This window comes from Macaca fascicularis, chromosome 10 (genome assembly GCF_037993035.2).
Source record: "Macaca fascicularis isolate 582-1 chromosome 10, T2T-MFA8v1.1".
In the NCBI taxonomy this organism is placed as follows: Eukaryota; Metazoa; Chordata; class Mammalia; order Primates; family Cercopithecidae; genus Macaca; species Macaca fascicularis.
In genome coordinates, this window is record NC_088384.1 from 60,768,860 (window position 1) to 60,789,472 (window position 20,613).

Here is a 20,613-nt window from a genome sequence, read left to right on the forward strand (position 1 = left end):
AGGCTGGTGCGGTAATGTAGAGAATGGTAGTAGATGTTGAAGGTTTTAAGGGCTCCTTGGCGAATAATTTTATTGTATTAGCAAAGGGTTGTAGTAATCCATAAGGGCCAGCAATATTTGGCCCTTTACATAATTGTATATAGCCTAATAATTTTCGTTCAATAAGCGTGAGAAATGCCATAGCAGCTAGTACAGATATAACAAGGAGTAGAAGGTTTGTTGTTGATACGGTGTTAAGAAGAGGAGTTGAACCTCTGATTGTAAAGTTTTAAATTTTATGCAATTGCCGGGCTCTGCTATCTTAACAAACCCTGTTTTTGGGTTGAGTGGGTGTTATTTTGTTAGATTGAGATTAGGTCATCCATGGAATGAGGGCACTTTATGAAGTGGGCCTTATTTCTCTTGTCTCTCGTACATTGAGAAATATAGAATAGATAGAAACTGACCTGGATTGCTCCGGTCTGAACTCCGATCACGTAGGACTTTAATCGTTGAACAAACGAACCCTTGATAGTTGCTGCACCATTAGGATGTCCTGATCCAACATCGAGGTCGTAAACCCTATTGTCCATATGGACTCTGGAATAGGATTGCACTGTTATCCCGAGGGTAATTTGTTCCGTTGGTCAAGTTATTGGATCAATTATAGGTGTTAGTCCATTTTGGCTTGTGTAGCCTTAGCATAGGTTGTTTGGAGGTTTAGTTATGCTCCGAGGTCACCCCAGCCAAAATTTTTAATGCAGGTGTAATGGTATAAGGGTCGGTAGATTTATGTAGTTTTAATTGCATTAATAAATTAAAGGTCCATAGGGTCTGTTCGTCTTATTGTTTCCTGCCCACCCCTTCACGGGCAGGTCAGTTTCACTGGTTGAAAGTAAGAGACAGTTGAACCCTCGTGGTGCCATTCATGCGAGTCCCCATTTAAGGAACAAGTGATTATGCTACCTTTGCACGGTCAGGGTACCACGGCCGTTAAACATGTGTCACTGGGCAGGCAGTGCCTCTATTACTGGTAATGCTAGAGGTGACATTTTTGGTAAACAGGTGGGGTTGAGTTTGCTGAGTTCCTTTTACTTTTTTTTTTAACCTTTCCTTAAGGCATGCCTGTGTTGGGTTAACAGTATGAGAAGTACTGGCTTGTTTGTATGTATTAGTACTGGGCTGTTAAGTATCAGTGAAGTTTTTCGGTCTGATTTAGGCTTATGCGGTGGAGAAAATGTTCATGTTACTTATATTTCTGATGGCTTCAATCTCATTGCTTGTTACCAATCTGTTCTGGTCTTGCACGTTTTTACTGTTCAACCTAAGTAGGTTGTATGCTTCTAGAAATTTGTCAATTTCTACTAGGCTTTCCAATTTGTTGGCGTATGATAGCCAGTTATGATCCTTTGAATTTCTGAAGTATCAGTTGTAATGTCTTCTTTTTTATCTGTTGTATTTGTTTGAAATTTGTGTTTTTTCTTAGCCTGGTTAAAAGTTTGTCAATTTTGTTTAGCTTTCCAGAAAACCAACTTTTTGTTTAATCTTTTGTACTTTTTTATTTAAATTTTATTTCTGCTGTGATCTTATTTTCTTATTTTCTTCTTTTGGGTTTAGTTTGTCCTTACTAGTTCTTTAAGATATATTGTTTATTTGAAGTTTTTCTTTTGTTTGGATGGTAGGCACTTCTAGCTATAAATCTCTGCCTTTGTACTGCTTTCTGTGTAACGTAAGTTTTGTTGTATTGTGTTTTCATTACCATTTGTTTCATAAAATTTTTCAATTTCTGTCTTAGTATCTTCATTGACCCACTAGTCATTCATTCAGGAGCGTGTTGTTTAACTTCCATGTGATTGTATGGTTTTCAAAATTACTCTTCTTACTGATACCTAGTTTTATTCCTTTTGTAGTCAAAGAAGATGACCATGGAGACAGCAGCGTGGTTAGAGTGGTAGGAGCCGGCCATCAGCGAGAGCTGCTCCGGGCCTGGCTGCTGAGTGCTAGAGCCTGCGGCTCAGTGGCTTCCTTCACCGTGGTTGGTGGTGGCGGTGACAGACACTGCAGCATGACCAGAGTGGTAGGGCAGGGGCTATCGGGGCTGCACTTTTCGCAGTGTGGGGTGGGTTGGGGGCACTATCCAGGGTGTCATTGCCTGCATTGGGGGTACTAGTTTGTAGCACTGTAGAGGGCTGCACTGCCTACAGTGCAGGGGGTGGGTTATAGGCACTTTCTGGGGCCACGATGCCCATGGAGGAGGACAGGTAAACGCACTGTCGGGTATACGCTGGTGGCGCCGTTGGGGGGTGGAGGTGGGGTGCGCTATTGAGGGCAGGACTGGCCGTGAAGCGGGTAGAGTTCGGTGCTATCAGGGGCTGCACTGCTGGCAGCAGTCAGCAGAGTTGGCAGCAACAGTGTGGCATCCAAGGAAGGAGCAGTTCTGGTCTCCCTGGACACCACACTCCAGAGGGTCACCTACTCTTGCTCATACTGGAGCACGGCAGGCACACAGTGTTTCCGTGGGAATCCTGAGCGTGGCAGAGCCCCCACACCCACTGTGGCTCCTGGGCCCGTGCACTCTGGGTCTGTGCCTTAGAGGCTGCCAGGCGCCCCGGGTATGGAGTAGCAGACACCATGGGGGAAAGGGCCCTGTGCGTGGAGACATCCAGAACAGGAATTGGCAGCTGGTTGTGGAGGGCTGGGCTGGGTCAGAATTTTTCTGCTGCTCCTGTTCCCCGAGGATTGCAGCCCCAGTGGACCCAGTGGTTCCTGTGGAGTGGGGAGCTGGGCGCTGTGGTGTCTCCAGCACCCACTCCAGGCACCAGTTCCTGGCCAGCTTGGGCCAAAAGGAGAGGCTGAACTTTGGAGGGTGTGTGCGAGTGCCTATGCTGAAACTGGCCCCTGCCACCCAGTCCCTGGCATGACAAGTTAAGGCTCTTAATGCTACCACCCCTCGCATCTTCCTCTAGGCTTTTCTGGCTTTGCCCGCCCAGCTGCTCTGTGCCAGGAGGAGGAGGAGACACCTGGAGCCTGTGACACCATGGCTTGCCTCGCTGAGGGTGGGTGGCAGCGACGGAGACTGCAGCGTGCTGGAACGGTAGGAGAGTGACCACGCTAGGAGGTCAGGCGGCTACAGCCAGGGTTAGGTAGGGCTAGGGTCTGGTACAGGGCCATGGCAGAGCCAGGGAAGGGGCAGGGCCATGGTAGGGCCAGGAGAGGGACGGGCGAAGGCAGAGCAAGATTAAATCAGGGACAGGATACCTTCAAATCCACTTCAGGGCCAGGGTCCTTTCCTGGTCCTGGCCCTGGCCCTGCCCTGGCTCTGCTCTGGCCCTGGTCTGAACCCCGGCCCTGCAATGGACCTGTCTTGGCCCTGGCTCTGGCCCTACCTCTGCCCTGGCCATACCTTTGGCCTGGACTGGACTCTGGTCCTGGGTCTTGTCCTGCCCCAGCCGTAGCCCTGGCCCTGCCCTGCCTGTACCCTGTTCTATCCTGGGCTGGCCCTGCCGTGGCCTGGTCTTGCTATTGCCCTGCCCTAGCCTGCCTTGCTTATGCCCTAGATCTGCCCTGGCCTTTGCTCTTGTCTTGGTTCTAGCACTGACTCAGCCCTGGACCTTCCCTGACCTTGCCTCAGCCCTGGCACTGCCCTGTCCTTGCCTTGGCATTTGCCCTACTCTCTCTAATGCCTGGCTCTGGTCCTGCCTTGCTCTGCTCTTGTTCTGTCCTGGCACAGCCCTGGCCCTGGCCCTGGTCCTGCCCTTATGCAGGCCTGCCCCTGCCACTGCTCTGGCTTTGACCTGGACCTTGGCCATACAGTGACCCTGCCTTGACCCTTTCCTGGCCCTGGCCTGGAACCTGGCCGTGCCAAGGACTCACCCTGGCTCTGTCATGGCCCTGGCGTTTTCTTGGATTTGGATGTGCCCTGTCCCTTATTTGCCCCGGCCCTTCCCTGACTCTGCCCTTCCACTTCTCTGGAGTAGGGGGACAGGGTCAGGACCAGGCCAGGGCAGGGTCAGGACCAGGTTAGGGCCTTGGTAAGGCCTGGAGATGGGAAGGGCCAGGGAAGCGGCAAGGCCAGGGAAGGGTCTTAAGTTGAGGCTCTTAATGCTACCACCCCTCGCATCTTCCTCTAGGCTTTTCTGGCTTTGCCCGCCCAGCTGCTCTGTGCCAGGAGGAGGAGGAGACACCTGGAGCCTGTGACACCACGGCTTCCCTTGCTGAGGGTGGGTGGCAGTGACGGAGACTGCAGCGTGCTGGAACGGTAGGAGAGTGACCACGCTGGGAGGTCAGGCGGCTGCAGCCAGGGTTGGGGGTGAGGCTTACAGCGATGGCCAGGCTGCGGCAGTGGCCAGGTGGTAGAAGCCTTGTAGGGTGGGCCGTTGCATTGGCAATGGGCCTGGCTTTGCCCTGCCACTGCCGTGGACCTGGCCCTGTACTGCCCTGCCTTGCCCTGGCCCTGCCCTACTGTTACCTGGACTGTCTTGGCCCTGTCCTGCTCTGATCCCATCCTGGTTTTGCCTTTGCACTGGCCTTTCCCTGAACCTGTGCTGGCCCGGCCTTGGCTCTGGCCCTGCCTCTTGTCCCGACCCTGGTCCTGTCATGGCACTGGCCCTGCTAGTGGTCATGGTCCTGCTCCTGTTCTGGCCTTGACCTGGCCTTGGACGTGTCCTGGCCCAGATTTGTTCTGGCCCTGCCTTGGCCCATCCCTGCCCTGGCCCCACCATGGCCCTGCCTGTTGTGCCCTCTCCTGGCACTGACTTTGCCCTGTCATGGCACAGTGGTGCCATTGACCTGCCTTACACTGCCCTGGTTGTGCCCTGGCCCTGCCTGGCACTGGCCTCTCCCTGGACCTGCTCTGACCCTGCCTTGGCCTTTGCCCTGTCCTCACTATGGCCTGGCCCTGGCCTTGTTCTGGCTTAGCCCGGGCCCTGGCCCTAGCCCTGGTCCTACCGTATCCCTGGCCTTGCCCTTATCCAGACCCTGCCCCTGCCTCTGCCCTGGCCCTGGCCTGGAACCTGGTCCTGTCAAGGACTTGCCCCGACTCTGCCATGGCCCTGGCCCTGCTCTGCCTTGGTCCTGGCCTTGACCCAGACCCTTTCCTGGCTGTGCCCTGGCCATGGCCTTTCCCTGGCCCTGAGTTGGCAGTGGTCTGCCCCTGGTCTTGCCACCACCCTACCCTGCCATGCACTGGATGTGTCATCAGCCTGCCCTGGCCCTACCTTGTCCCTCACCCTAGTCTTCGCTAGGCCCTGCTCTGGAGCTGGCCCTAGCCCAGACCTGGCCCTGACCCTGGCCCTGGCCTTTGTCATTCATAGCCCTGGGCCTGAAGTGGACTTGGAGGTGTCCTGGCCCTGGAGTGACCTGGCTCTGCCTTGGCCTGTCCTTGCCCTGCCCCTACCATCACCTTGCCCTGTTCCACCCTGTCCTAGTACTGACCCGGCTGTGGCATTGCCCTGACCTACCCTTCCTTGGCTGTGCCCTGGCTCGATTCCGGCCCTGGCCCCGCCCTGTGCATGCATGACACTACCTGAGCCTTGGCACTAGGCTGGTCCTTTCCTGGCATCAGCCCTGCTCTTTCTATGGACTGCCTTTTGTCGTGTCCTGCGCTGGCCATTCCAGGCCCTGCCCTGCCCTGACTCAGCCCTGGCCTTGGCATTGCCCTTGGTCCTGCCATATTTCTTGCCCTGTCCCTATCCTGGCCTTGGCCCTGACCCTTACCTTGCTCTGGCCCTGCCCTTGCCCTTACGCAGCCCCTGGACCCGTCATGGACCTGCCCTGGACTTGTCCTGGCCCTGGCCCTGCCCTGCTTCAGACCTTGCCCTGGTTCTCCCCTGGCCCTGACCGTGAAATGCCTGGCCCTACCCTGGCCTTGCACTGCCCTGGCCCTTGCCCTGACTCTGGTCCTGTCACTGGAAAAGCCCCAGCCCTGTTGCTCGTGTTCCCATGGCCCAGACCCTGCCTTGGCCCTGCCCTGACACTGTCCTGGACCCTGGCTGTGCCAAGAACCTGCACTGTTGTTGCCCTTGTTTTGCTTCTGTCCCGAACCTGGTCCTGCCCAGGCCATGGCCATGGCCCTGTCCCTGCCCTGGCTGTTCCCTGGCCCTGCTCAGGTCTTGGCACTGTCCTGGCCCTGCCCTGCCTTGGCCCTATGCTTTCCTGGCCCTGCCTTGCCTGCCCTGGTCCTGCCTTGGCCCTACTCTAGCTTTGACCCTGCACTGGCCCTACCTTGGCCTTCACCCTAGCCTTGCCTGGCCACTGTGCTGGACCTGGCCATAGCACAGACCTGGTTGTGGCCCTGGCCCTGCCATGGCCCTGTCCCAGACCCTAGCCCTGCCAGGTACCTGTCCTGGCCCTGCTCTGGGCCTGGCTTTGTCCTTGGTTCTTAGATGACCCTGGCCCTGACCCTGCCCTTGCCTTGGCACTGGCCTTGGACATGTCCGTGGTCCTAACCCCGGCCCTGCCCTGGAGCTGTCACTGTCTTGGCCCTGCCTTGGCCCTGGCCCTGGCCCTGCCACAGCCATAGATCTGCCCTGGTTGGTCATGCCCTGCCTTTACCCAGTGCTACCCTGGGCCTGCTCCACCCTGCCCTGGCTCTGCCCTGCCTTTGGCCCTGCCCTGACCCTGCCTTGGCCCTCACACTGGCCCTAGTGCGAACCTGGTCCTTGCTCTGGCCTTGGCCCGGCATTCACTGCTGCTCCTGACTGTGGTCGTGCCATGGCCCTGGCCCTGCCAATGATCCTGAGAGTCGTGGCCCTGGCCCTGTCTTGGCCCTGTCCTGGCCCTGTCCCTGGCCTGACCTGACCCTGGCCCTGAAGTGGATTTGAAGGTATCCTGTCCCTGGTTTAATCTTGCTCTGCCTTCGCCCATCCCTCTCCTGGCCCTACCATGGCCCTGCCCCTTCCCTGGCTCTGCCCTGGTCTTGTGCTTACCCTGAGCGAGAACTTGACCCTGCCCCAGCCTTGTCCCAGACCTGGCCATGGCCCTGCCCCTGCCCTGGTCCGGCGCTGGCACCGGCATGGACCCTGGACCTGGCTCTTGGCTACTTAAGGCCATACCCTGGCCCAGCCCTCCTCCTGACCCTGTCCTGGCCCTAATTTGCCCTGGCCCTACCCTGGCATGCCATTCTGGCCCCACCCCTGACCCTGTCTCTGTCCTGGCCCTAGCTAAGTTGGCCATGGCCGTGTTCCTGACATTGCCCTTTCCTGGTCCTGGCCCTGGCCCTGCCCCGGCCCTGCCCCGGCCCTGGTCTGAACCCCGGCCGTGCAATGGACCTGCCTTGGCCGTGCCTATACCCTGCCTCTGGCCCTACCTCTGCCCTGGCCATACCCTTGCCCTGGCCTGGACTCTGATCCTGGTCCTTGTCCTGCCCCAGCTGTGGCCCTGGCCCTGCCCTGCCTGTACCCTATTCTATCCTGGGCTGGCCCTGCCGTTGCCTGGTCTTGCTATTGCCCTGCCCTAGCCTGCCTTGCTTGTGCCCTAGATCTGCCCCGGCCTTTGCTCTTGTCTTGGTTCTAGCACTGACTCAGCCCTGGACCTGCTCTGACCCTGCCTTGCTCTGCTCTTGTTCTGTCCTGGCACAGTCCTGATCCTGGCCCTGGCCCTGGCCCTGCCCTTATGCAGGCCTGACCCTGCCACTGCCCTGGCTTTGATCTGGACCTTGGCCATACAGTCACCCTGTCTTGACCCTTTCCTGGCCCTGCAAGGACTCGCCCTGGCTCTGTCATGGCCCTGGCGTTTTCTTGGATTTGGATGTGTCCTGTCCCTTTTTTGCCCCGGCCCTTCCCTGGCTCTGCCCTTCCACTTCTCTGGGGTAGAGACAGGGTCAGGACCTGGCCAGGGCAGGGTCAGGACCAGGGTAGGGCCTTGGTAAGGCCTGAAGATGGGAAGGGTCAGGGCAGCGGCAGGGCCAGGGAAGGGTCAGGGCCAGGGATATGGTGAGACTAGGGGCAGAGCCAGTGCTAGGGCTGAGCCAGGGCAGAGCATGAGAGATTACATTAGGCTATTATTTACAAATTTTGTTTTAGATTTTTAAGATAACTATAGTAGTCATAATAATATCTATACTATGTTGTTTATAATGGTAATAGTATTTGCAGTAAATAATTACTAAATTTTAACTTATACTTTCTTTGCTTCTGGTAGTGTTCTATGAGTATAATTTTATAAATACGTATATATGTGAGGCATCGATTCTCACAATTACTCTATGTGCTAGGTACTTATGGGATCCCCATTTTCCTAATGTAGGAAACAGACCTAAAGAGGTTAAGTACTTGGCCAGATTACTCCCAGCACTTTGGGAGGCCAAGGCAGGTGGATGGATCGAGCTCGGGAGATTGGGACCAGCCTGGACAACACTGTGAAACCCCATCTCTACTAAAAATGCATAAAAATAGCTTATTAAAGTTTTTTGTAGGATTCTGGTTACAAAACACTGGTCAAATACACAGGGCATGGTTTGGGCAGGGCCGGGGACAAGGTCAGGCCAGGAAGGGGCCAGGGCCAAGGCAGGGCCAGAGCTAGACTTGGAGGTGTCCTGGCCCTGATTTGCCCTGCCCCAACGTTGGCCCAGCCCTGCCCTGGCACTTCCTGCCATGCCCTGTCCCTGGCCTGATCATTGGCCCTGGCCCTGTCCTGCTTCTGGCCCTGTCCTGGAGTTGACCAGGCGTTGCCATGGCCCAATCCTGCCATCGCCTTGCCCTCTGTCCTGGTGCTGCTGTGGCCCTGCCTTGGCCCTAGCTCTGCCTCAACCCTCGACCTGCCCTGACCCTGCTCAGCCCTGGAACTACCCTGCCTCTGCCTTGGTGCTGGTCCTCTCCTCTCTGTGGCCTGGCTCTGGCCCTGCCTGGTACATGCTCTGCCCTGCATGTCCCAACCTGGGCCCAGCCCTGGTCCTAACGTGTTCCTGGCCCTGGCCGTACCCTTGTTCTGGCCCTGACCCTGCCCTGACCCTCTTCTGGCCCTTCCTTGGTCCTGCTCTGCCCTTCCATGCCCTGGCCTTGCCCTCACCCTGCACTGGTCCTGCTCAGCCCTGATACTGCCTTGGCCCCGGCCCTGCCTTCTCCCCGGCCTTGCCCTTGCCCTGCCCTGGCCTGACCCTGGGCCTACCATGTCCATGACATGGCCCTGGACCTGCCTTGCCATTCTCCGTCCTGGTCCTCTATTGTCCCCACCATGCTCTGGTCCAGCCTTTGCCCTGGCTCTGTTGCTAGTCTTGCTACTACTATGGCCCTGCCCTGTTTTTGGCCATGCCCTGTGTTACCGTAGCCCCGCCCTGTGTTGGCCCTGGCCCTACCCTGGTCTTCTTTTATCCTGGCCTGGCCCCTACCCTGGCCTTTTCTACCCTGGCCTTTTCCACCCTGGCCTTTTCTATCTGGCCTTGGCCTTCCCTGGCCCAGCTTTGTCCTTGGTCTGGCCTCTGTCCTAGCTTTGTCCTGAGTCTGGCCCCTGGCCCTGACAATGCCCAGGCCCCACACTGGCCATGCCTTGACCCTGGCCCCTCCTTTGGTCCTGCCCTGGCCCTGTGCTATCTTAGTCCTTCCCTGGCCCTGAACTCGCCCTGACCCTCCCCTCACCCTCCCCTGGCCCTGCCCTACCCTGGCCTTGCCCTGCCATGACCTTGCCTTTGGCATGCCCTGGCTCTGGTTCTGCCCTGGCCCTGCCCTTGCCCTGGACCCTCCCTAGGGGGTCATGTTTTTTCCCTGGTCCTTCTTTTTCCCTGCCCTTGCCCCAGACCTTCCGTGGCCATGTTTTTTTCCCTGGTCCTTCTCTGGTGCTTGCCCTGACCCTGGCCCCTTTCTGGTCCTGCCGTGTTTCTGGCCCGCCCTGTCCATGTCCCAGACCTGGCTCTGGCCCTGGACTTACCTGTCCCTGCCCTGCCATACCCTGACCCATTCCTTGCTCTACACTGAACCTGGCCTGCCTTGACCCTCTGCTACCCTAGCCCTTCCCTGACCCTCTGCTGGCCCTGGTCCTGCCATGGGCCTGGCCCTGCCATGTCCCTGTCCCGGCCCTGGTTCTGCTGTGCTTTGGGCCCTGGCCTTGGTCCTGACTTGTCCCTGGCTGTGACCCTGCCCCTGGTTTTTCTTTGGCCATGACCCTGCCCCCGTTCTGTCCTAGTCCTGGCCCTGTCCCAGTTCTGGTCCTGCCCTGGCCCAGCCCTGACTGCTCACTGCACTACCTTGGCCCAGCGCTGCCCATGTCGGGGCCCTGCCTTGGCCCTGGTCCTGACTTGGCCATGCCCATGGCCCTGGCCCTGGTCCTGCCATTGCCCTTACCCTGCCACTGGTCCTGCCATATCCCTGACCCTGACTTGGCCCTGGTCCTGATCTGGCTCTGGTTCTGCCCTGCTTCTGGCCCTGCCCTGGCCCTGGCACTACCTTGGCCCTGGCCCTGCCAAGGCTCCCACTTTTCTTGGCCTTTCCTTGACCTTGTGCTACCATGGCCCTGCCTCTGCCTTGGCCCTGCTCTGGGCATGGCCTTGGCATTTGGCCTGACCCTGCCCTGCCCCTGCCCTGGACCTGCCCTAGCACTACCTGGCCTGTCCCAGCCCTGCCCTGGCCCCATCCTGGCCCTGTCTTGGCCCTGTGCTACCCTGTCCCTGCCCTGTCCTGGCCATGCCTTTGCCAGGCCCAGGCCCTGGATTAACAAAGTTGTGCCATCATCAATCACCACTGATTCTGTGCAGAACATTTTCATCTTCCCAGAAAGAAACCTGTTAGTAGTCACTCCCCGTCCCTCTCCCCTCGCAGCCCTTGGCAACCACTATTGTAGTTTTTTGTCTCTGTGGATTTACTTACTCTCAACTAGACATTTCGTATAAATGGAAACATTCACATGCCTTTTTGTCTGGCATGTACCAAGATTTTTGAAGTATACTTTTTAATTTTTGTCTGATGTTTTCTAGATTTTAAAGTTTAGATTTTTTAATCTTTCTGGATTTAATTTTTTTGTGTGTTTTTGGGGTTTTTTGTTTTTTGTTTTTTGAGACAGAGTTTCACTCTTGTTGTCCAGGCTAGAGTGCAATGGCGTGATCTTGGCTCACTGCAACATCTGCCTTCCAGGTTCAAGCAGTTCTCCTGCCTCAGTCTCCCTGATTTAACCTGGCTCTGCCTTGGCCTGTCCCCGCCCTGGCCCTATCATGGCCCTGCCCCTCCCCTGGCTCTGCCCTAGTCTTGTGCTGACCCTGACCCAGATCTTGGCCCTGCCCCAGCCTTGTCCTAGACCTGGCCATGGCCCTGCCCCTGCCCTGGACCAGTGCTGTCACTGGCATGGACCCTGGCCCTTGCCCTGGCCCTTTGCTAATTAAGGCCATACGCTGGCCCAGCCCTGGTCCTAATGCTGTCTTGGCCCTAATTTGCCCTGGCCCTACCCTGACCCTGCTATTCTGGCCCTAGCCCTGGCCCTGTCCCTGTCCCTGTCCTAGCCCTAGCCCCATTTCTGGTCCTGCCATGGCCCTTGTCTTGACATTGCCCTTTCCTGGTCCTGGCCCTGGCCCTGCCCCAGCCCTGCTCTGGGCCTGGTCTGAACCCTGGCCCTACAGTGGACCTGCATGTAATCCCGAATAGCTGGGATTACTGGCATGTGCCACCATGCCCAGCTAATTTTGTATTTATAGTAGAGATGGGGTTTCTCCATGTTGGTCAGGCTGGTCTTGAACTCCCACCCTCAGGTGATGCGCCTGCCATGGCCTCCCAAAGTACTGGGATTGTAAGTGTGAGCCACCATGCCTGGCTAAAAAATGTGTTTTAAAAAATGTATTACAAAAAAAAAAAAAAAAAGGTAGCTAGATGTGGTGGCAGGCACCTGTGATCCCAGCTACTCAGGAGGCTGAGGTAGGGAGAATTGCTTGAACCCGGGAAGTGGAGGTTGCAGTGAGCTGAGATCATGCCATTGCACTCTAGACTGGACAACAGAGCGAGACTCCATCTCAAAAAACAAAAAATGAAATAATAAAATAGTATTCTTACCCTTTTCTACTCACATTCCCACTGAGCTTACTAGTGTTATTGGCTGATGTGTATCCTTCCACTCACGTCTACTTACCCATGCATTCAGATGCAAAATACACACATGTAGGATGGTTGTGGTTGTATTTTAAAGTGAAATTATTTTATGCGCATTACTTTGTATCTTGCTTTATTTAAGAAAATATTTTAGCTGTTCCTCAAAATAGTTGATAGAGATCTAACACATTCTTTTCAATATTAGGTAACATTCTGTTACACAAATAAGCCTCATTTACTCATCCATTTCACTGAATGGGTGGATATTCAGAGGTTTTCAGTGTTTTGACACTATAGCTCAGCCTTAATAAATCTCTTGTTCATATTTTCTTGTTAACTGATGCTCTTAATTCTATAGAGTAGAATCCCAAATCTGGGGTTTCTGTGTCCAGAGCATTTGCATTTAAAATTTGTAATAGTTATTACCAGATTTATGTTCCCCAGTAGTTGCAGCAGGTCACAGTTTCATCCCCACTGAATTGCCTATTTTCCTGCATTTTTATCAGGAATAGCTGTTTTTCAATCTTTAAAATTTTTGCCACACTAATAAGGTAAGAGTATTTTATCTCAAGTAATCTTCCCTTCTCTTTTAGAGGTAAACTGTGTGACGTGATGGATATATTAATTACCTTGATTGTAGTACTCATTTTAGAATGTATAAGTTTATCAGAATATCATATTTTGTACACCTAAAATATATACAATTTTTATTTTTCAATCATACCTCAATAAAGCTGAAAAAATGTCATTCAGAAAGGAAGCAAACAGTAGATACTAGCATTAAAAATATGTAATAAATTTTCAAGCATAAAATGACAATAAGGAACAAGAATATGTGTGAATAGGTTTTAACATTTATATCTGTGAATATTAATCCATATATACAACTCTTGAAGGCAAATTACAACCTTGAAGAAAATGAAAATTATGTAAACCTGTAATATGAAAATAAAGATTCACACAAAGGCATATACTTTCACTCAAGGATGCATACTCGAGTACACATATTTATAATAGCCTAAATTTGCACACAGCCCAAATGTCCATGAACTGGTGAATGAATAAACCTACAGTGATACCTTGAAAGAATGGAATACTATTCATTAATAAAAAGGAACTAACTACTGACTCGCAACATGTGTGAATCTCAAAAATATTATGCTAAGTGAAAGAGAGATGACATACTATGTGATTTCTTTTAAAATTTCTGGAGAAGACAAAATTCAGGACAGAAAGCAGATGAGTGGATGCCAGGAGTGGGAGTTAGGGGAGGAAATTTATTGCAAAGGAACAGTAGGGGATTGACTGTGGTGATGTTTGAAATGTTCAGTGTTATGATCGTGGTTGTGGTTACATGACTATTCTGAAAGTTCGTTAAGTTGTACACTTCAAATTGCTGATGTTCATTATGTGTTAACTGTACCTTACAGTGAATAAAAATTCATCTTTAATAAGTGATATAAAAGAAAAAAGCATTAATGACTTAAACATTAATTTTCCAAATGAGATCACTCATCAACTTTCTCAAATATTGAGAACAAAGATAGTATCTCATTATAATTTATATTCTTGAGGTTAGTGAGGTTTGAAAATAGTTCATATGTTTCTTGGCCATTTGGATGCCTTCTTTTGCAAGTGTCTGTTTACCTCTTTTACCTGTTCTCTGTTATGTTGCTTCCAGTTCCTTATGAATTTGTGGAACTTTTTGTATATTAAGAGCAGTAGTCCTACATTGTTAGTCTGGAAATACTTTTCTAGTCACCTGTTTCTTTTGACTATAGTATCTTTTTTAAAAAATAAATATTTGAAATGTGCAAAGAATGTGACAGTTCCCTGTACTCCTGTTAACATTTTGATATATTGCTCATGTTTTAAGAAGTTTATATATGTGTCCATGAAAACAGTCAAACTAGAAAATATTTTGAGATTCTGAACCAAATTCGAGTGACCATGGCCCATGACACAGCCCTCAGGAGCTCCTGAGAACATGTGCCCAAAGTGGTTGGGGTACAGCTTGGTTTTATATTTTGTTGGAAGGCATAAAACATCAATCAACAAATACATTTAAGAAATGCACTGGTTTGGTTTAGAAAGGTGGGACAACTCGAAGTGGGGGCTTCCAGGCTATAGGTAAATTTTAACATTTTCTGGTTGACAGTTGGTTGAGTTTATCTGAAGACTTGGGATTAACGGAAAGGAATGTCCAGATTAAGATAAAGGAATGTAAAGACCAAATTTTATTGTGCAGAGGAATCTCTCAGCAGACTTCAGAGAGAGAGCAGGTTGTAGATTGTTTCTGATGAGACCTAAAAGGCTGCCTGGCTCTTAGTATCTCCTGGATCTGGGAAGGAGGGAAGGAAAACAGAGGGAAAAGGGGATTCTCTGTAGAATGTGGATTTTTCCCACAACAGACTTTGCAGGGCAATTTCAAGGTATGGCAAGAAATATATTTTGGGGCTAAATATTTTTTCCTTGTCTCGTAATGTTATGCCAGAGTCAGATTGAAAAGTAAGTCATAATATATAGGGTCAAATAAGGCACATCTGATGAGAATTTCTGGTTTGTAGGGCATGACTCCCTACAGATAGGATTTGGGCAAGTTTAAAAAATCAGAGCTTAGTCCTTATACGGCTTTTAAAAGTTGGAAACAGTAATACTTCCATAAATTCTCACTTAATTACAAGTCCCACTAATTTCTTTTTCTTCTTTCCTGGGAACAGCCACTGCAAAGGGTTCAATGTGTATTCTTCCAGTCTATTTTTTATATTTTTATGAGGATGGGGAGATAGAAAGATATATAGTTCAGTGTTTCTCAAAGTGTGGTCTTCAGACCAGCAGCATCACCTGGAAACTTGTGAGAAATGCAAATCCTTAGGTCCCTATTCTAGTCCTGCTGCATCAGAATCCCTGGGGCTCATGCACAGCTGTTTTAATAAGTCCTGCAAGTGATTGTGATGCACATTGAAGTTTGAGAACCGTTGTTCATCTAGCTCATTGTCTTTAACTGCTGTATGGTGTTCCCCAAATTGAATATACCATTTTTTAAAAAGAGACTAAGTCTTACTGTTACATTGCCCAGGCTGGTCTCAAACTTCTGAGCTTATGCAATCCTCTTCTGCCTCAGCCTTCACATGGCTGCAGCTATAACATGCACCACCATGCCCAGCTTGAAGATACCATATTTTTAATTCCATATTGTCAAGCATTTAAGTTACTTTTCTTTAAAAAATTAACATTAATGCAAAGGAAACAGTTGACAGAGTGAAAAGACAACCTACAGAATGGGAGAAAATATTTGCAAAGTATGTATCCAGCAGAGGATTAATATCCAGAATATACTAGGAACTCTGACATCTCAACAGCAAAAAAAAATCCAATTAAAAAATGGGCAAATGACATGAATAGAATTTCTTAAAAGAAGACAGACACGTGACCAACAAATATGTTTTTTAAAAAAGCTCAACATCACTAGTCATCAGGGAAATGCAAATCAAAACCACAATGAGGTATCATGTCACCCCACTTAGAATGGCTACTATCAAAAAGATAAAACAGCAAATGCTGGCAAAGATGTGGAGAAAAGTGAACACTTAAACGTGGCTAGTGGGAATGTAAAGTAGTACAGCCACTATGGAGAACAGTGTGGAGGTTCCTCAAAAAAACTGCAAATAGAAATTATGTGATCCAACAGTTTATTATTGGACATTTATCCAAAGGAAAGGAAATCAGTATATTGATGAGATATCTGCACCCCCATGTTTATTGCAGCACTATTCACCATAGCCAAGATATGGAAGCATCCTAAGTCTCTAACAACAGATGAATGCATAAAGAAAAGAGGGGAATATATGCACAATGGAATACTATTCTGCCATTAAAAAGAATGAGATCCTGTATTTTGAGGCACATGGATTGAACTGGAGGACATTATATTAAGTGAGATAAACCACGGACAGAATGTTAAGCACTGTGTGTTCACATTCATATGTGGAAGCTAAAAAAAAAGTTGATCTCATAGAAGTAAAAAGTAGAACAGAGTACTACAGGCTGGGAAGGATGGGGTGCAGGGAGGGTAGGGAGCAACTTGTTAAAGGATTCAAAATTACAGCTAGACAGGAAGAGCAAGTTCTAGTGTTTTACACCATGGTAAGATGACCGTGGTTAACAACAACGTGTTACAGAGTTTCAAAGAGCTAGGAGGAGGTTTTTGACTGTTCCCAGGACAAAGAAATGATAAATGAGATGATGGATATGCTAATTACCTTGCTTTGATCTCTATATCTATAGAAATGTTACTATGTTCTTCATAAATATAAATAAATCAAAAAATTTAAAATTAATAATGAACAAAAGGTAAAGGGCCCTGAACTCTAGCTTTAGAGCTGAATTGTATCCAATCACATAGTTTCTATGTTATTTAAACTTTCATTTTAAATTTGGAGCAGAAATATATTTGGAAATCCTTACTTTTAGTATGTTCATTTGTGTGTATGTGAGGTAGACTTGGTTGGCTGTTGGCAAATGTATTATTTGGGTAGCTACTTAATAAAACATTTCCTTCCAGTGCTTCAGCTTTCTGCTTCTTAGAAAATGTGTATATTTAACATAATATGCATTTTCTATCGCTTTGGAAAGTACTAGTTATTCTAACACTTGTTGGTGCTAAATTGGTATTATGAATTTGGGAACTATCAGTCTTTTCTGTGGCCTGGAGTGAGTTAAGTAATGGAAATTGTCCAATTAGATAGAAATTCATTGTCAAATCATCAATGGTAGACGCTCTTAAGGTTTCCTTTGATTTTGCTTATCGTTGGTTTTAAAGAAAAAAATAAATTGACATAATGGAATTTTCACTGTGCATCAGGAAGGGAATTCAGTGGAAAAGTAAGCCTCCTACTCCCTCTTGACCTTCAGTTTATACTTTTCTTCCTAAGTCAACTACTACTACTGGTTTCTTATGCTGTTTCTAGAACTAGCCTGTTGTCTATTTAAAATAACTCATTAATCACCTTTTATTTGACCTTCCTTATGGATCTATGTAGTTTTTCTATCTCTTTTAAAATTTTTTATGCAGTGGAATACACATAACATAAAATTTACCATCTTAACCATTTTTAAGTATACAGTATAGTAGCACTATCTTTCACATTGTTGTGCAAGCAATCTCCAAAATCTTTGCATCTTGCAAAACAAATTCTGTATCTATTCAACATCTCTCCATTCTTCCCTACCCACAACTCCTGCAACCATCCTTCTTTCTCTCTCTGAATTTGGCTACCTTACATAAGTGGAATGTTAACAGTATTTGTCTTTTTGACATGGGCTTATTTTACTTAGCATAATGTCCTCTAGTTCCATTCATGTTGCCTTGAAAGACAAGATTTCATTATTTTTTATGGCTGGAATAGTATTCATCTTGTTGTAGCATGTCAGGATTTCCTTCCTCTTTAAGGCTGAATGATATTGCATTGTATATATATACCAACATTTTATTTACCTAAGTTTATCTGCCAGTGGATTTTTTGGTTGTTTCCACCTTTTGGCTATCATAAAAAATGCTACTGTGAATATGTGTGTACAAATAACTTCAAGGCTCTGCTTTCATTCTTCTGAATATATATCTAGAAGTGGAATTGCTGGATCATATGGTTATTCTATTTTTAACTTTTTGAAGAACTTCTGTTGTTTTTAAAGTCACTTTTGATGGTTTGTTCTTTGCAAGAAAATATATTTTTCAGTTTTATCAGTGCAGAGTTGTGTATAATACTTACATATTTTACTTGTACAATTATATAACGGTTGTATTATATTTTTATGTGCTTATATAATTATCTCCAGTATCCATGTTTGTAACTGTTTCCTCATTTCTCTTTTTCCTCGTTCATGTTTACTATTATATTGGTCTTTAAAACCTAGGCTCTGAATTTTTTTTTTCTTTTTTTTTCTTGGAGACGGAGTCTCGCTCTGTCACCCAGGCTGGAGTGCCGTGGTGCGATCTTGGCTCACTGCAATCTCCACCTCCCGGGTTCAGGCAATTCTCCTGCCTCAGCCTCCTGTGTACCTGTGATTACAGGCACCTGCCACCACGCCCGGCTAATTTTTGTATTTTTAGTAGAGATGGGATTTCACCATGTTGGTCAAGCTGGTCTCAAACTCCTGACCTTGTGATCCGCCCACCTTGGCCTCCTAAAGTGCTGGGATTACAGGCGTGAGCCACCACGTGTGGCCATTTTCTAGCATTTAATTTTTTCTGTTTCATTAATTTTAGCTTTCATCATATTTATATTGTTATTTCTTGAGGCAATGGCTTGGTTCATCTATTTTCAGTTTTTTTTTTTAACTGTAAAGTATAAGGCTCCAAATAATATTTTTTTAGTTATAGGAATTTTTAATATATTCTAGTTGTTAATCCCTTATGAGATACATTATTTGCAAGTATTTTCTCCCACTCTGTGGATTGTTGTTTCATCTTCTTGATAGTGTCCTTTGATACACAAAAGTTTTTATTTTGATGAAGTCTGATTTATCTGTTTTTGTCTTTTGTTGCCTGTGCTTTTTTGGCATCATATACAATAAATCTTTCCCAAATCCAGTGTTGGAAATAGTTCTTTCCTATCTTTTCTTCTAGGAGTTTTATAGCTTTACTGTTAAGTTTTGGTCTTCGATCTATTTTGAGTTAATTTTTGTATATGGTGTAAGAGAAGGGTTCATCTTCATTCTTTTGCATCTGGATAATCAGTTTTCCTAGCATCATTTGTTGAAAAGACTGTTCTTTCTCCATTGAGTGGTCTTACCACCTTTGTCAAAAATTGTTTGGTCATATGTGTGAGGTTTCTTTCTAGGCTCTCTATTCCATTGGTCTGTATGAGTGTGCTTATGCTAGTACCTTTTTTGTGATTACTGTAGCTTTGTAGTAAATTTTCAAATAAAAATGTGTGAGTTCTCCAACTTCATTCTTTTTCAAGATAGTTTTGGCAGTTATGCAGTTCTTTGAGATTCATATGAATTTTAAGATGGGTTTTTTTTTTTCTTTTTGCAAAAAATAACATTGAGATTTTGACAGGGATTGCATTGAATCTATGTATTGCTTTGGATAATATTGTTACCTTAATCTAGGAACATGGGATATATTTCCATTTATTTACATTTAATATCTTTCAGCAATGTTTTATATTTTTTAATTGTATACCTTTTTCACCTCATTAATCCTATTTTATTTTTGATGCTATAATAAGTGGAATTGCTTTCTTAATTTCCTTTTTGTGTTTTCCATTGCAAATGTATAGAACTCCAGCTGATTTTTGTGTGTTCATTTTGTATTCTATGACTTTGAATTTATTAGCTCTAACAGTTTGTTTTTGGTATGTGTCATCTTTACAGATTTCTACATATATCATCTGTGAATAGATATAATTTTGCTTCTTTCTGTCCAATTTGGATGGCTTTTCCATCTTTTTCTGACCTAATTGCTCTGTCTAGAATTTCTAGTATTATGCCGAATAGAAATAGAAAAAGTGGGCATCCTCGGTCTGTTCCTGATCTTAGGGGTAAAACTTTCAGTCTTTCACTGTTGAGTATGTTGTTAGCTATTGGTTTTTAATATATGGCTTTTATGATGTTGAGGAAATTTCTTTCTATTTCTAGCTTGAGCGTTTTTCATCAGGGAAGGTGTTAAACTTTGTCAAGTGGTTTTGTTAATATCTATTCAGATGATCATGTGGAATTTCTTCTTCATTCTATTAATGTGGTGTATTACATTGAGTTTTTGTTGTTGTTGAACCATCTTGTGCTCCTGGAGTAAGTTTCACTTGGTCATGTGTGTCATCCTTTTAATAGGCTGCTGATTTTGTTGAGTTTTTCTTCAATATTCCTAAGGTATATTGGCCTGTAGTTTTTTTTTGGTAGTGTTTTTGTCTGGCTTTGGTATCAGAGTAATGTTGGACTCATAGAACTGAAGAGAAGTGTTCCCTTCTCTTTAATTTTTTGGAAGTGTTTGAAAAGCATTCTTCTTTAAAAGATTGGGTAGAATCAAACAGTGAAAGCTATCTGGTCCTGGCCTTTGGGAACTTTTTGACTACAGATTTGATCCCCTTGCTAGTTATAGTTCTATTTAGATTTTATATTTCCTCATGAGTTAGTTTTAGTAGATTGTGTGTTTGTAGGAATTTGTCCAGGTTATCCAAATTGTTGGTATACAGCCTGTAGGAATAAGGGTGACCAGGGCATAATGTCCTGACCCTGCCCTGATGGGTCTGAGCTGCTGCCTGGGGAGCTTTGCTCTCTCCAGCTCTGGCTCCTCCAAGCTGCCAGCGTTCTTCTCCCTCTGGCTGAGGCTGCACGGTCACCAGCTCCAAGAGCAGCAACTCAGCCAGGGGCTTAAAGCTGGCAGTGGGGACTCAGAGGGTGCCTGCCCTGTCCCTCCCATGTGATTGCAGGCTGTAGGGTTGCCCTGGGAGGCTGGAGGTTGTCACGGCCTCTAATCACGGTCCTGTCTTCTAGAGTCCCTGCTCCCCTCAGAGCCACCTTCGAGAAATGGCTGGTGGATGGTGTGGGGCTGCAGTGGAAAGGGCCTCCTTGCAGTCCTTGGCTCCAGGCTCTTGCTGGAGGTCAAGGGAACAACTTCCAGACAACG